We start from the raw sequence: 17,042 nt of genomic DNA, 5'->3' as shown, positions 1-17,042 counted from the left end.
CTCTTGAGAGCAATTGTGAATTGTTGGATAAAGCTTGTAGAGTGGTGCCAAATGGCAAGTTGACAACGTCATAATTTTTTTCTTGTGTTTTCAACACGATGCATATTAATTAGCTCCTTTTTTGAAATAATTGTGTTTCATGCACGATCACACGTGCCCCAATTATTTGTCTTATATGCAACTATGCAAGGCCTTTCAGAACTATGATGATTTTGGCATAGTTGCATGGGTAACATCGTAGTGATAACTATGCTTCGCGTGACCAAGTCTCTACACAAATACTTGGGGCATTGCGCACGCGGCACTGCCATTGTCTATAGCTTGATGGGCAAGTTAATTAACAATAAAGTACCTCTTGGTCTCGCTGACTTCGCGTTGAGGAGGACTCCGGAGGGAGCCGTGGCCGTGAAGGGATACACTTTAAAGTGGTAAGAAACACTGCACAATAAATGTTAATTTTTTTCTCGAATCAAATTTGCCATCCTGTAGCGAGCTTGCATGCTAACGCAGTCCCTTCCTATCTAGTGCACTGCCGATAACTTTGCCTCCCAGAGGTCTCGACTCTCTGTTTGTCGACAATCTGATCCCTGGAACTTCTCCAAGTAATCTCTCTCTCTCTCTCTCTCTCTCACTCACACACACACACACACACACACACACACACACACACAGAGTGTCACGCACATGTCAGGCATCTCACCTGTGTGCAAGATGTACTGAAAAGCACTACAGAGATCTGAGCCAAGCAAGTCCCAGTACTCCAAGAAAAAGCTGGGAGTCAAGCCATCCTCACCTGGACAACTACCACGGGGGAGTGCATTAAGAGCCGTGTGCAGCTCCTCTAGCTATAGAGGCAGCTCAAGCCTCTGACGCATCTCCTCAATCACAAGACAAGGCATCTGTGCCTAGACCTGCTCTCTACATGCATCCTGACGCTCTGACTGGGGCTCTGCATACAGTAAATCACGGTAAAAGTCAGTAGCAACTGCACGTATGTCCTTTGCTCTGAAGCAACTGACCCGTTTTTGTTGGGCCTCCTCAATTGATTGACCTTGGCATGCATATGCCAAGGTCCCACTGCCTCAAAGAAAGTGCCTGTCACTCTGTCACCCACCTCGGTCCACTGAGATGCCTGTCGATGGAAAGCAAACTCATGGTGCCTCTCCTCTTTGCTGACGAGCTCCTGGCGAGCCTGCTGTAACTGCTCCTCCAACCAAGGACTGTCTGGATGCTGCTCCTGCATTCTCTGCAAGGAAGCAACGCCCCATCGGAGGCGCTACTCCTCTCTCGCTGCAGCCAGGCGAGCTAAAGACGCCTGAAGAAAGAGTCGGTTACGCTGAGCAAGTCCTGAGGCCACTCTGTTAGCAGGAGACTCCTACATGTCTAAGCTCTCTGTCCAAAGAGCCTCCACTCGCTCTCTAAGCATTGAGTCCAGCATGACCCTCTCTGGGATGTGAAGCATCGTGCTCCCTCTCCTTTGCCTATCAATCACTGTAAGAATCACTAGAGCATGGTCCGAAACGGAGGTCCCTGCCAGAATGCCAACTGTCCCACCCAAGTCACAGAAGTGGTCATTAGTGTAGAAGCGATCTATCCGAGATAGATTCATGCCTCCCACTCTGCGGTCCGAACGAGAGAAGGCCAGGCTGTCTGGGGGTCCAAGGCACCTGAACCCCACGGCCAGGCATGAACCCCACGGCGCCCATGAGCCCCGCGGTCCCGGGAAACCACACCACGGGTTTCAACCCCACGGGTGCCTCACAAAGCTGGAATGCTGCCACACATCTGAAACCCAGTCATACAAAACCTCTCCCAAGCTGCCAGCTCAACTCCATGCACAGTAGTTTGGCTACCACCAATCCTGTCAGAGGGTTCCTCCAACATATTGAAGTCAATCCCTATGCACCATTGCTCTGCCTTCGGCAGAGACTCAACAATCTGAGACCAAAACTCAGCACGTGCACTCGCCGCATTGGGCGCATACGTGTTCAGGAAGCCCACGAGACAACCCTGAACCTGCATAGTGATCCGCTGAGCCCTACCTGGCACAATAATCCCTCTGCCCACAATGGCCTGCTGCAATGAATCCGCAATAGTCATACATACCCTACCCTGGATGCCTCCAGTTCCAAATGCAGCTGACCAAAAAGTCTCGTATTGTCTACGCAAAAGGTGACCATAACGTCTTATGTGGCTCTCACACAGATGATGCTCCTGTAGCATAAGAAGGTCAATCTCTCCTCCCACAAGGCATCGCTGAAGCTCCTGAAGGAGTCGGCCCCTCTGACACTGAAACTAGGGCCCACCTAATCTCTGCACATTCCATGAGACGATCCTCATAGGGAGCGAGAGAGAACTGATGCTGTCGCAACAGCTAACCGTGCTATCTTCGAGGCTGGCTTGGATGGGGAGTAATCTGCATCCGAGCGTCCTCGAGATAGACGCGACTGTAAACTTTAAAGAGTGCCTAGACCAAGCCCAAGTAGACCATGCAACCTCCTCTATCCAGGAGTCCTCCTGTATGTGTACATGGCATGGCGAGCACTGAGTGTCAGCAAAAATGTGGACCACAATGTGTCTACATCCTGCTGCGTCTGGAGATGTCACAACAAACTTGGCCAATGGCGAAAGAGTTTGAAGCAAGTTTGTAACACCTAGGTCTCCCATGTGGTGAGACAACTCTAGGGCTTGTGTCTGTAGCCACTCCAACACTGAGTCCATGGTCCACTCTGCCTGATCCCTGCCGCATAGGGGAAACAAGAAACCAACCGCCGAGTCCAAGGCCTCTATCCCCCTAGCTACAAGGAACAACAGATGAACTCTGAAGTAGGCTGCCTCAAGGTCTGGTGAGGGGTCGCCGAGAAAACGTGTAAAGTCGTAGGCAAAGAAATCCCAACGGCGACGAATGTCGAAACTCGTCAGACCACCAGGAACTGCTGCAAAGGGAGACGTCTGCACCAAAAGAGGGGGCCGCAAGAAAGGCTGTCCCTCTCTCGCTAATCGACTCGTGGCAAAGGTGCTGCCAAGAGATCGCCTAGCAGTAGCCGAGGTAGGCCCTGCCCCCTGAGATGGCTGCAGGACTGGAGCGGGAGGAGGTGAGGTAGCAAGGGGGGGAGCAGGGGGGCGAGGGGGATCGACAAAGGTAGGAGGGCGAGATGGAGCGGCAGAAGGAGGAGGAGCAGGGGGGACCCCTCCCTCATTTTTGGGCACCCTTAGTTGGGATGCAACTGACAATTCTGTTTGGAGCGGCCATGTGTCCCTCATGCCTCTTTTGACCCACTAACTTATAAGTGTCGCGAGGGGCCTAAATGACTTTCAAATGAGCCTAGATACCCTTTTACTGCTCAGATTTTAGTGTCGACTGGCCCAACCATCTCGTGGCAATTTGTCCTTCCCGACTATGTGTAAAACTCTCGGCGGTTGGCAGTTTCACACTTGCCACACAATGTCGGCCATTTGTGGTTTCAAAAAGAGGGTCCCAAAAATTAAAGAAAAATCAAGGGAAAGAAACCAATAACTAAGGTTAGTGGTTGCCATAGCCTCGTGACATAAATCAAGCACTCTACAGAGGATTCTAGATGCAGGTCATTAGTTTGACTTATATCAACGGGACACAATTTTTACTAGGATCTGTAGCATCACTCTTTAGACCATGTGGAAGGCTCGTCGTGCTCACATTCTGGGCTCACGGTCTTCTCCCACATCTGAAACCGGCCTGTTCAATCCAAAAAGGGCGGTAGACTTTACTTTAAACCTTGATTTAGCTTTCACCCATTATTAGTCGTCTATTTTACCTGTACTTTCAAGACACAACAAAGGGGAGAGGGATACAGGCTGCTAGATTGCACCTGTATGAGTAGACGGACACCAGATTGGCCCCTAACTTAGGCGCCCCTTTCGGTATTTCTTTATTGTTCAAAAGAGGGAATAAACGCTGTGGTTCCCTACAAGCTGCCCCGCACAAACTCGGCTGAATTTCAACTGTTTCGGCCCGATTTTGGCAGCATAACTGTACTAGGACCCCTCACAGTCAGTATTCCCACGCATTGGCCGACTTTCCCGACGCATACGGGCACTTTGCAAAACCTGGCGAGAATCTGCAGCACGCTGAATTCTCTGTTTTCAGCCCTGAAAATGCGCCAGATCACCTGTACAGCGGTCCCCTTGCGTCCCCGAACCTCCTGGGGTATTAGGGTCCGTTTAGGGCCAAAACCCTAAACCTGCAAAAATACACAGCAGGCTGTAATTTACTGTTTCGGGCTCCGTTTCACGTGCCGGTCGCATCCGTAGCAAGTCCTCGAGCTCCCGCACCTGTAGGGCTACTTGCCCTTTGAATCGGACGAGATTTCTGGCGTGAAACCTCTCCGAATTCACCTGTACCTGCGGGGGGATTAGCCGCTAGCTAATCCAGTACCTGTGCAAGAGGCTCTTGCCTCGGCAATCGCGCATGAAGCCACACAACTGTACATTGGTCAAATGAAGAGCCCACTAGAGGGGCATAACATACTGCCAAAGGGGAGAGAGAGGGCAGTGCGTAGCGTGCAGGGCATCACTCCTGGCACCGCACTGTGCATAAGAGGGAAAGCAAGCACTCCATAGCTCTTAACCTGTGACAAATCTGAAAATGAGGCTCTTCCCTCTTCAAATTCAGCGCCACTTCTTGTTGCATGAGGCAAGTGCACCAGAATGTGCCACTTGGCACATTTACAAGCATTTTCCCGTTTCGGGGTTGCCGCCTAAAAATATCCCAACCGGTTGCCCAGTTGACTTCACGGCAGAGTAAGAAAATGTTCCCCTTGTCATTCCGGAAGTAATGACGCCAACACATTTTCAGTCCCAAAATAGCAGTTCCCTAAATTTTAGGAGATGTTGCCATTGTATCTTTCTAGGTCATCCGACCCTCTTTGTACATTGCGGCCACATCCAAAACTGAAATGTAACCTCTGTAGCAAAGGATTCCACTTTGGCTAGTCAATGACCCCACTTGGCTAACCATAGTCCTTGTCCAACCTTAGTGCTCTCTTGCTCTCAGGCCTGGACTCCCTCTGGACAGTTCCACACTAGCTATGCAATGCAGGGCAGTTAGATTTCCCGAGGGGTGTTTCCAAAAAGTGAAAGTAAATAGATAATAAGAAAGAAATCAACAAAAAGGATAGATAGTAGTCACACGCTGGTGACATACCCCCCTCTTGAAATCTCAAACGTCCTCGTTTGCATCTATGTCGTACATGCTTACTGTCAACACTGATGTATTCAACACCTGTCGACACATATACGACACATACATGCTCATTGTCAACCCTGGTGTATTCAACACCTCGTCGACTCATGTATTGCCTGCGTGTGAACCCTGTCCCAATGACATAGTGGTAGCTGCGCACTCTGCCATTGCTTTGAGTCACTAACTTTCCAATGACAAAATGGTAGCTGCACATTTTGCCACTGTCTTATAGTACACGTTGGATCCCGTAACACTTTCGAGCATACCCAAACCGACAGTTTAAGAATGCAGTTACACATGTACTCTTCAATAGAAGCAATCACTGTATCCTTGACAAACTGACAAGAAATACTCACTTCTATAGCACTAACCAACTTTTGGACATTCCATAAGAGCAATTGCCAAACTGACAATCTGTACAGCTCTAACATTCATGTAACAGGTATTTGATTTGAGCTCACTTTAAATACCATGTACATCATTTGTTTCAGAAGCCATTGTCACACTGACAATCCATGTAGCTTTGAAACTCAAGGGGTCAAGGTAGGTTGCAAATCGAAGGCTTCCAAGTAAAGTGATAACACAGTTGGTGACTCTGCAAGTTCACCTTCTTCCATCCACTTAGCATCCATTGGTGGATAGTTTCTGAACTTTACTAAGTAACGCCTAGCAACCTTGCCTTTCACTTTCCTTTCTTTGTGTGCCAAAATCTGTTCAGGGACCAAGATCTCGTCAAGTTCCTCGACTTCCGGCTGATCTTCAGCTGGCATATCTTCTGGCACATCACCCACATAGGGTCTGAGAAGACTCACATGAAATGCATTGTGAATCTTCCAACTGTCAGGCAATTTCAGCCTATGTGCAACATCACTGATTATGTCGCATACTTGAAAAGGCCCATAGTAACGCATGCTGAGCTTTGGAAACAGTCTTTCCTTGCCCTTCATCTTCTTTAACCTTGCCTTTTCAAAGCGTAAAAGCACCCAATCACCAAGTGAATATACCACTTCACGACGGTGACGATCAGCTGCTTTCTTTTGTTTTGCCTGAGTCCTTTCTAAGGCCACTTTGACCTTCTTGTACATTTCATCCATGTCCTGAACATACTTATCTGCTTCAAATATCTTGTCCTTTGTATGCAGTATGGGAGGAAGTTTCTTGCCACCTTCAACTATCTCAAAGGGTGCCTTGCCAGTTGATGAATGCACTGTATTATTGTATGCATACTCCACCAATGGAAAATACTGCTCCCACTTTCCTTTATGCTCTGACACATAGCACTTCAGCAGATCTAGGACAGTAGAATTTGCCTCTTCTGACTGCCCATCTGTTTGAGGATGAAATGACGAAGAGAATTTGAGCGTTGTGCCCATATTCTCAAACAAACCTCTCCAGAACAAACTTGTCATGCGTGGATCACGGTCGCTAACAATCGACTGTGGCATGCCATGATACTTGAAAATATTGCTCATAAACAAGCGTGCCATCTGATCTGGCTTTATCTTCTTCCTGACAGGAATAAAATGAGCCTGTTTGCTGAATCTGCAAATAATGGTCCAAATACCATCGTTTCCTGTCTGCGTTCTCGGAAGATCAAAGATAAAATCCATAGCAATACTTTCCCATGGTTTATCTGGAATAGGTAGTGGTTGCAATAACCCTGGTGCCTTTTGCCTGTCAAACTTGACCTTTTGGCATATTAGGCATTCTCGCACAAAGGCATCCACATCCCTTCTCAATGTAGGCCAATAGAAGAATGTCTCAACCGCTTTAACTGTAGCATCGATACCACGATGCCCTGCATACGGTGGGACATGACTCTCTTCCATCACTTTGCGTCGCAATGGCTTTGTGACACACAATCTGCCATGCATCATCATGAACCCGTCTTTAAGAAGATAGTGTTCATGACGTTGTCCATCCATTAGTTGCTCGAAGACCCTTGCAAAATCTTCATCATTTGCATACTGTTCTCTCATATCATCAAGTTCATGATGATAAGGAATCGACACAGCTGAAATTTGTGGCTTCCTTGACAAGGCATCAGCCACAACGTTCTTCTTGCCTTCCACATGCACAATCTGAAAATGGAACATGGACAAGATATTTGCCCATCGCATATGCTTCTCAGATAACTTTGTTTGTGTCAAAAAGTATCGCAAGGTCTGATGGTCCGTTTGGACAATGAAATCTGCACCTAGCAGGTAGTGTTTCCAACTTAAGAGCGCATGAATCACAGCCAGTAACTCTTTCTCATAGACCTGCATGGTCATCTCTGGCCCTTGCAAAATTCTGCTCTCATAGGCTACTACCCTGCCATCTTGCATTAGCACTGCACCAATGCTACTACCGCAGGCGTCACACTGGACCACAAATGACTTCCTAAGATCTGGCAACACAATGACTGGATCTGAAGTCATCTTTTCCTTTAAGAGATTAAAAGCTGAAATCTCTTTCTGTGTCCATCTGAAGGTGACTGTCTTCTTTTGAAGAGCATGTAAAGGTGAAGCAATCTCAGCGAAATTTCGGATAAACCTTCTGTAATAGGAGCATAGTCCCAAAAAGCTTCGGACATCATGCACCGTCTTCAAATTTGGCCATGACTTTATCGCTTCAACTTTTGCAGGATCCATTCTGACACCATCCTTTGAGACAATGTGTCCCAGAAAGTGAATCTCTTCTAGAAAAAACTCACTTTTCTTTGCATTGATGAGCAACCTATGACTGCGTAGCTCTTTGAACACAATGGCCAAGCGATGCCTATGCTCCTCTTCATTCTTTGAGTAGACTATCATGTCATCAAAGAATGTACCAACAAACTGCTGGTGTGGACGGAAAATTCTGTCCATCATCCTATTGAACGTAGTAGGAGCATTTGTGAGACCAAAGGGCATCACTAAAAATTCGTAAAGGCCAAACGTCGTTCTAAAAGCAGTCTTGTGCACATCCTCTGATCTAATGCGGATCTGATGGTACCCACTCTTTATATCTATCCTGCTAAACATAGCTGCTCCTTCTAATTTGTCCATAATATCATCAATTCTAGGTATAGGGAACCTATTCTTGATGGTATTCTTGTTCAGTGCACGGTAGTTGATGCACATACGCCATGAGCCATCCTTTTTCTGCACCAACAACACTGGAGAACAGAATGGAGATGAACTGGGCTGAATCAGCCCCTTTTCTAACAACTCCTGTACTTGGCCCATTATCTCTTTCTGCTGAGCCGCACTAACCCTGTACGGAGGCTTATTTGGTGGGCTACTGCCTGGCACCAAATCTATCGCATGGTCCTCGGGTCTCTCTGGCGGTAATTGAGACGGTAATGAATCAGAAAAACAGTCACTATACTGTTGTAAAAACATTGACCTTTCTTTATCTAGCACAGATAAATTTGATTCATCACAATCTGACACTTCACGTGCAAAAACCAAGTACGCAGAAAGATGCTTTTTCATTACAGTCCAGTGGCATGATGTAAAATTCTTCAGCATCTACATAGGACTGGATATGTAGACGCAACTTTCCAATGATGGGTGTCACAGCCTCTGTATGGCCAGGACATGCCAAACCTGCCTCTGCTGTATACCCCATCTCTTCAGGTCTGATTCCCAACTTTGAAGCCAATTCTGGGGAAATAAAGTTGGCTTTGGCACCTGGATCAAAGAAGATAAGCACTGTTTGATCCCTGACCTTTCCCCATGCTCTGCAAAGCTCACTTGCATCTGAATTTGGCTTGTCGCCCACCATATCTGGCACTAGACCAGCCATGGGCTTCTTTCCTTTCTTGTCTTCCTTGTCATCAAAATCAGCTGGCCTTTTCTTTTTAGGACAATTGTAAGCAATGTGGCCAGGTTGCTCACATATAAAGCATTTGTTCTCTGTCCTCAGGACCTTCTTTTGCTCTTCTGACTTGCGAGGAAAACGTCTTTTCCATTTCTTTGCTGGTCCTTTTTCTGATTCAGCCGTAGCTTTATCTTTCCCTGCATTGACTGACTCCTGAGTCCCTTTAGGAGCCTCATTGGGAACGTGCTTCTTGGCTGAATTTTTCTTGTCTGATCCTGCCTTGACGCCAGTGTTAAATTCACAATCTTCTCCCTTGAGCAAACCATTGCCAGTGTTTGCTACCTCGATGAGCTGCGTCAAAGTAGTGACTTTTGTCTTCGTACAGTACTTTCTCAATCCTTTGGGTAGGCCACAACAGCATTTTTCAATCTGTTCTGTCAATGGCACAAACCTATAGGAAGTTACTGAAAGTAGAGCTTTCCAAAACTTCCGATTGTAATCATCCAGATTTCTGCAAGTGGCAGCATTAAGCTGGTGCCATTCTGTCATGACATCTGCTTCAAAGTCATCAGATAACCATGCTGCTGCAAAAATCTGCTTGAAGTAAATCCATGTGGACGGAGCTTGCCCTTGAAGCAATAAAGTTGTCCACCATTGTCCCGCATTCCCTGTCAAGAAAGTGGCTGCCTTGCGGACCTTTGAAGCCTCTATAAAGTTTCCCCCTGCATAGGCCTTGTCAAACTGTTGGAGGAATGAAAGAGCCTTCTTCCTGTCATCAAACCCTATAAAGGTCGTGAGTGACACACCTTTGCCACCTTCTTTGTACGGAGTTGGCCTCTCCAGCGGTGTTAAATTGTTATATGGAAGTGACTGAAACATGGGAACACTATTAGGGTTCATCTGTGTTCCTTGGCCGCTATTAACTTGACCTGGAAATGCCATATTTGGCTGCTGATTTGTAATTCCAGCCATACCAAAATTTGCTTGTGGCATCCCAAATTGGCCCTGAGTGCTCTGAAACCCTGGTTGCATACCCATGACACTGTACATAGGGTTAGGCATCATCGTTTGAGCACCCCCAAACACTGTTCCTGGCGTATAAAACTGATTTCCAGGTGCATGACCAGCCATGCTTTGGAATACGGATCCACCTCCAAAATAGCCAGGGTGTACTGAAGGTGGTGGGAAGACCTGTTGCATAGCCTGTAGGTTGCTTCCCTGCCCATTAGAACCAGCTATAGGCTGCTGAAAGGTGGCGGGTTGAACTGGTACAGCTTGAAAGATTGGCATCTCAGCCACCTGTTCTTGCACCTTAGGCATAGGTTGTGGAGACTGCATGTTCTCCGTCAAGTGTACAGGTGTTTCCATTGACTGTGCGGTGTGAATCACCTGTGCTCGAGCCTTAACAAGCTTTTGAATATGATCCAGTGACCCAACTTGCTGAGACGGAACAGGAGGTTGCAGAAAGGCTAAAAACCTCGGATTCTGCATTACTTGTGTGAACATAGCCACAGCAGTAGCCAACTGGGTCCTGAATATATCGTCATATGTCTGTGGTGGTCTTGAGGACTCACCCACTTCATGTGTTTGTTGACCCTGTGAAGAGGAAACCTCTTCATTCACATCAACTGGTCTGTCAGCCATAATTGCAATTCCCTGTGTCTGGTCTATGATCCCCTGTGTCTTCAAGCCCAAAACTGACCAAGGCTCACTTCTATGGGAAAAAGTGATTTTATCTCGTCGATGGAACCATGAAACCGGCCTGTTCAATCCAAAAAGGGCGGTAGACTTTACTTTAAACCTTGATTTAGCTTTCACCCATTATTAGTCGTCTATTTTACCTGTACTTTCAAGACACAACAAAGGGGAGAGGGATACAGGCTGCTAGATTGCACCTGTATGAGTAGACGGACACCAGATTGGCCCCTAACTTAGGCGCCCCTTTCGGTATTTCTTTATTGTTCAAAAGAGGGAATAAACGTTGTGGTTCCCTACAAGCTGCCCCGCACAAACTCGGCTGAATTTCAACTATTTCGGCCCGATTTCGGTAGCATAACTGTACTAGGACCCCTCACAGTCAGTATTCCCACGCATTGGCCGACTTTCCCGACGCATACGGGCACTTTGCAAAACCTGGCGAGAATCTGCAGCACGCTGAATTCTCTGTTTTCAGCCCTGAAAATGCGCCAGATCACCTGTACAGCGGTCCCCTTGCGTCCCCGAACCTCCTGGGGGTATTAGGGTCCGTTTAGGGCCAAAACCCTAAACCTGCAAAAATACACAGCAGGCTGTAATTTACTGTTTCGGGCTCCGTTTCGCGTGACGGTCGCATCCGTAGCAAGTCCTCGAGCTCCCGCACCTGTAGGGCTACTTGCCCTTTGAATCCGACGAGATTTCTGGCGTGAAACCTCTCCGAATTCACCTGTACCTGCGGGGGGATTAGCCGCTAGCTAATCCAGTACCTGTGCAAGAGGCTCTTGCCTCGGCAATCGCGCATGAACCCACACAACTATACATTGGTCAAATGAAGAGCCCACTAGAGGGGCATAACATACTGCCAAAGGGGAGAGAGAGGGCAGTGCGTAGCGTGCAGGGCATCACTCCTGGCACCGCACTGTGCATAAGAGGGAAAGCAAGCACTCCATAGCTCTTAACCTGTGACAAATCTGAAAATGAGGCTCTTCCCTCTTCAAATTCAGCGCCACTTCTTGTTGCATGAGGCAAGTGCACCAGAATGTGCCACTTGGCACATTTACAAGCATTTTCCCGTTTCGGGGTTGCCGCCTAAAAATATCCCAACCGGTTGCCCAGTTGACTTCACGGCAGAGTAAGAAAATGTTCCCCTTGTCATTCCGGAAGTAATGACGCCAACACATTTTCAGTCCCAAAATAGCAGTTCCCTAAATTTTAGGAGATGCTGCCATTGTATCTTTCTAGGTCATCCGACCCTCTTTGTACACTGCGGCCACATCCAAAACTGAAATGTAACCTCTGTAGCAAAGGATTCCACTTTGGCTAGTCAATGACCCCACTTGGCTAACCATAGTCCTTGTCCAACCTTAGTGCTCTCTTGCTCTCAGGCCTGGACTCCCTCTGGACAGTTCCACACTAGCTATGCAATGCAGGGCAGTTAGATTTCCCGAGGGGTGTTTCCAAAAAGTGAAAGTAAATAGATAATAAGAAAGAAATCAACAAAAAGGATAGATAGTAGTCACACGCTGGTGACAACATCCACCACTTTGGTAGCCATTTGGACTGAGGTGTAGCATACTCTTTGCAATTAGTGGGATACTTGAGCAGACTCCTCTAGGGAAGCGGAGCAACCTAGATGCTCCTTCCTTTACATATGGGCGAGATCTTCAGTTCTCTTCAAGGTTGTATGACATGGCATCATGCACCTCCGTAGTAGTTCTTTTCGCATTGCTCATACACGCCACCTTGATATCCACATATCCCTCACAGTGTTATCCCACTTTTGTACTTTCTCTGAGAGGTAGGCCATTGAGTATCTCCAGAGGTCTCTTTTGTACATAGTATACAACCTCTTTTCCAGAGAGAGAGAGAGAGAGAGAGAGAGAGAGAGAGAGAGAGAGAGAGAGAGAGAGAGAGAGAGAGAAATGAAATGAAATGTTATATTAAACGTTTTCAAAAGGTCAAAATGACCTATGAGACCAAATTGATACAATCTTGGTGGAGTTAATACAATGTCTGATACAAAATAAAAATGAAGTAAAGAAAAACTAAAATCATCATCATCAATAATGCCCGAGGATGCCCGACGTTGGGTGTTGTTCGAGAAAGTATTGCATCGGTGGCTGAAGAGCATTGTCAATGTCCGCCTTTGTAAATTGTCACGAGGACGTGGCAGTTATTAACCATGTCACAGAGATGTGGCAATTGCTAACCTTGGTTGTTGGTTTCTTTCCAATGGGGTTTATTTTATTTGTTTTGAGACCCTCTTTTTGAAGTAGCAAACGGTCGGACATTGTATGGCCAATGTGAACGGTAGATTCACCCGCAGACGGGAAGTGGTCGGCACTGGAATTCGTATGGTAAGAGGATGTCTAGGCTCAGAGCAAGATCATATAGGTCCCCCCGTCGCACTTAGCAAGTTGGTGGATGCTAGGAAGTGAACTCAATTAAGGTGTAAAGTCAAGGTGGGACTTCCAACAAAAAGTATCCGACAGTTGGGCCACATTGCACTTTTGGATGCGGTCCCAATGAGGATAGATGGTCAGAAGACCAGTGGGAGCCCAACGAAAGCATCTCCTAAAATTTAGGGAACTGCTATTTTGGGCCGTGAAATGTGTTCGCGTCATTACTTCCGGTATGACTAGGGGAACATTTTATAACTCTGCCGCGAAGTCAACTGGGCAACCGGTCGGGATATTTTTAAGCGGCAAACCCGAAACGGGAAAATGCTTGAAAATGCGCCAAGTGTCACATTTTGGTGAACTTTCCTCTTGCAGAAAAATGGGCACTGATTTTTAAGCTGGGAGAAGCCTCATTTGCAACCTGTCACAGGTTAAGAGCTATGGAGTGCTTTCTTTCCCTCTCATGTACAGTGTGGTGCTAGGAGTGATGCCCTGCACACTACACACTGCTCTCTCTCTCCCCTACGTGCAGTTATGTGATGCCCCACAAGAGGGCTACTCATTTGACTGATGTACAGTTGTGTGGGTTCATGCTTTTGTGCTGAGGCAAGAGCCTCCTTGAGCAGGAACAGGGGTAGCTAACTGCTGCTCCAAAGCAGGCACCGGTGAGGGTCATAACCTCACCGTACAGGTGCAAAATCAGCGCTGTGTATGCGCTGTAAATTCACTGTTTTTCAGCCATACGGACGCCAGGATCATTGGGAATCGTGCCCCACTGGCAAAGGACATTTAGGGGACTGTTTGGGGCTGAAAACAGGGCAAAAACCAGTAAATACAGCGTGCTGAATTTACTGTTTTTGGACAGGAATCAGAGGGTATACGACAGTACAAGCGAGTTCCAGCAGGGGAATTGGTTTCGCGCAAGTTTTGGGGCTGTTATGCTGCCGAAATTTGGCCAAATCAAATGGTATCTAGGTGGATACACGTGAAGGATTCCCAAGACCTTACCTTGTAATTTACCCTCCTAAAGAATAAAGAAATACCGAAAGGGGCGCCAATTTTGGGGCCTACAGGTTGTCGGCGTCTGCTCGGAGCATTCTAGCTTCCGAGCTGTGTGTGTGATTAAGTGTTAATTCCCATTACAGGTTCTTTTTGCAAAGTGCTCTGTGTGTGTATATAAAGTAAAGAATTTCGGGTGAAAGCCAACGCCTACCGCCCTACGGGCCGGTTACATGGTTCCATTGCCGGGATATCAATCACTTTTTCCTCAAAGAGTGAGCCTGGATGTTCAGGGTAAAGACACACAGTGCAAGAACGCGGGGATTACACTATGGCCGACAAGGGGAAGGGAATTATGGAAGAGGGTTCCTCTCCAAAGGACAGGCAGGAGATTCCTATGGTTTTTGAGATTGGCGAGAGCTCACGGCCACGTCAGTCTGTACCTCCTGTCAACGTGAATGTCCCTCCAGTAGTACAGGGCTTTATGACAGGGCAACTTGAGGATGATGCGTTTAAGACTCAGTTAGTTGCCGCGGTGAATGTCTTTTCGCAGCTGGTGCAGAATCCGAGGTTTATGGAATTCTTGCAAGCGCCACCAGTGCAACATCAAAATAGGCAACCTACGCCGCGTACAGAGCTTGTTGAAGCTCAAGCCCAGGTACTTCATGAGGCGCAGGAGGAAAGGGAACACTCGCATGTTGCGGAGTCGGGGGCTCCAAAGCAGGTTCCTCCCGTGCTTGAACAGGTGGCTAGAACGCCTATTCCACAGGTTATGCCAGTTCAGCCCGCCACCTTTCAGAGCCAGCATGCTGTCTTGAATGGACAGGGAGCTGGATACCAGGCTATGCACTCAGTTTTTCCACCACCCACGGTACATCCTGGGTATTTCGGGGGTGGATCAGTGTTCCAAAGTATGGCTGGTTATGCGTCTGGAAGTCAGCTGTACATGCCAGGAACAGTGTTCGTGGGTATGCAAGGCATCATGCCAAACCCCATGTATGGTACTATCGGCATGCAGCAAGGTTTCCACGGCAACCAGGGCCAGTTTGGGGTGCCACAGGGTCATTTTGGCATGGCTGGTTTTTCTGGACAGCAGCCAGATATCGCACCTCTTACGCAAAATGTGAATGGCCAAGGCGTGCCGATCATGCCTAGTACAGTGCCCATGTTGCAGACCATTCCGTATGACAACTTGGGGGCACTAGAGAAGCCGAAGGCTTACAAAGAAGGTGGTGCAGCGGTAAAGTTCAGTACCTTCAGTGGTTTCGAGGACAAGACCAAGGCACTCACTTTCCTCCAGCAGTTTGATATAGCTTATGCGGGAGGGAATTTTACAGAGGCCTCGAAGGTCAAGAAAGCTGCCACTTTCTTAAAGGACAATGCGCTTACATGGTGGACGACATTGTTAATGCAAGGACAGGCACCCGCCACTTGGGTTTACTTCAAGCAAATGTTTGCATCTGCTTGGCTATCAAATGAATTTGAAGCCGATGTCCTGACAGATTGGCACCAGCTTACGGCAGCTTCGTGCAAGAGCTTGCTGGAGTACAATAGGAGGTTTTGTAAAGCATTACTCTCAGTGACCTCCTACAGATTTGTGCCATTGACACAGCAGATAGAGAAGTATTGTTGTGGGCTGCCTAAAGGGCTTCGCGATTACTGTACAAAGAATAGAGTGGCTACCCTTACTCAGCTTATGGAAGTTGCGAACACTGGTCTTGCCTTGTTGAAAGGAGAGAACAGTGGATTTCCGAGCAGTGATAAAGGAGGGCAGCAAAAGAAAAATTCAGCGAAGAAGCCCTTTGTGAAAACGGCTCCTGATGCGTCACAGGGGTCAGAACAGGCCACCAAAGATAAGGATTCAGCTGGGACTTCTGGAGCGCAGGCAAAGAAACAGAAAAGGAAGCCTTTTGTGCGCAAGTCGCTCGAGGAAAAGAAGGTCCTAATGGCTGAGAACAAATGCTTTATATGCGAGCAGCCTGGTCATATTTCTATCAAATGTCCACAAAGGAAAAGGCCAGCTGACTTAGAGGATAAAGAAGACCAGAAAGGCAAGAAGCCTAAACCCACGGCAGGTTTAGTGCCAGACATGGTGGGTGACAGGCCCAGCACAGATGCCAGTGAGTTATGCAGGGCATGGGGTAAAGTTAGAGATCAGACGGCACTCATCTTCTTTGATCCAGGTGCCAAAGCCAACTTTATCTCACCAGAGTTAGCTATGAAGCTCGGCATCAAAGCTGAAGGAATGGGGTACACAGCAGAGGCAGGGTTGGCATGTCCTGGCCACTCAGAGTGTTTACTCCCTTCATTGGAAAACTGCGTCTGCATATTCAGTCGTATGTGGATACTGAAGAGTTTTACATCATGCCGCTGGAAGGTTGTGACGCCTTGTTGGGGATCCCGTGGATGTTCCGAGTGCATGGAGTCTTGGATGCCTACAACAAAAAGATCACTATACAGCATAGGGGCAAAACTCACATCTTGGATGTAAAGCTTAAAGGAGAGTCAGTCCCTATTGTATCTGCTTCTGCTATCACTTCTGTAATAAAGAATCATCTTTCTGTGTACTTGATTTTTGCACGTGATGTCTCAGATAGTGATCAGTCAAATTTATCTGTGTTAGATAAAGAAAGGTCAGCATTTTTGCAAAAGTTTAGTGACTGTTTTTCTGATTCATTACCGTCGCAATTGCCGCCAGAGAGACCTGAGGACCATCGGATAGATTTGGTGCCAGGGTGTAGCTCACCAAATAGACCTCCCTACAGGGTTAGTGCGGCACAGCAGAAAGAGATTATGGGCCAGGTTGAGGAGTTATTAGAGAAGGGGCTGATTCAACCTAGTTCTTCACCCTTTTGCTCCCCAGTGCTCCTAGTGCAGAAGAAGGATGGCTCATGGCGCATGTGTATTGATTACCGTGCGTTGAATAAGAATACCATCAAGAA

At 47.4% G+C, this 17,042-nt stretch overlaps 1 protein-coding gene across 2 annotated transcripts in view; it reads left to right on the top strand.

The window, feature by feature from the left end:
• The first annotated feature begins 293 nt into the window (after positions 1-293).
• LOC147418670 (putative ABC transporter C family member 15) overlaps positions 294-17,042 on the top strand; it is a 177,810-nt gene continuing 161,061 nt past the window's right edge. Inside the window, exons 1-2 of one of the 2 annotated variants that reach the window (XM_086505245.1) lie at positions 294-428; positions 526-602. The gene's annotated coding sequence lies outside the window, so the exon portion shown is untranslated. The other variant, XM_086505244.1, reaches the window with a different exon arrangement.

This window comes from Adiantum capillus-veneris, chromosome 29, assembly GCF_014529385.1.
Source record: "Adiantum capillus-veneris isolate H3 chromosome 29, ASM1452938v2, whole genome shotgun sequence".
In the NCBI taxonomy this organism is placed as follows: Eukaryota; Viridiplantae; Streptophyta; class Polypodiopsida; order Polypodiales; family Pteridaceae; genus Adiantum; species Adiantum capillus-veneris.
The sequence above is the reverse complement of the archived record's forward strand: the minus strand, read 5'-3'. Positions and strand labels throughout refer to the sequence as shown.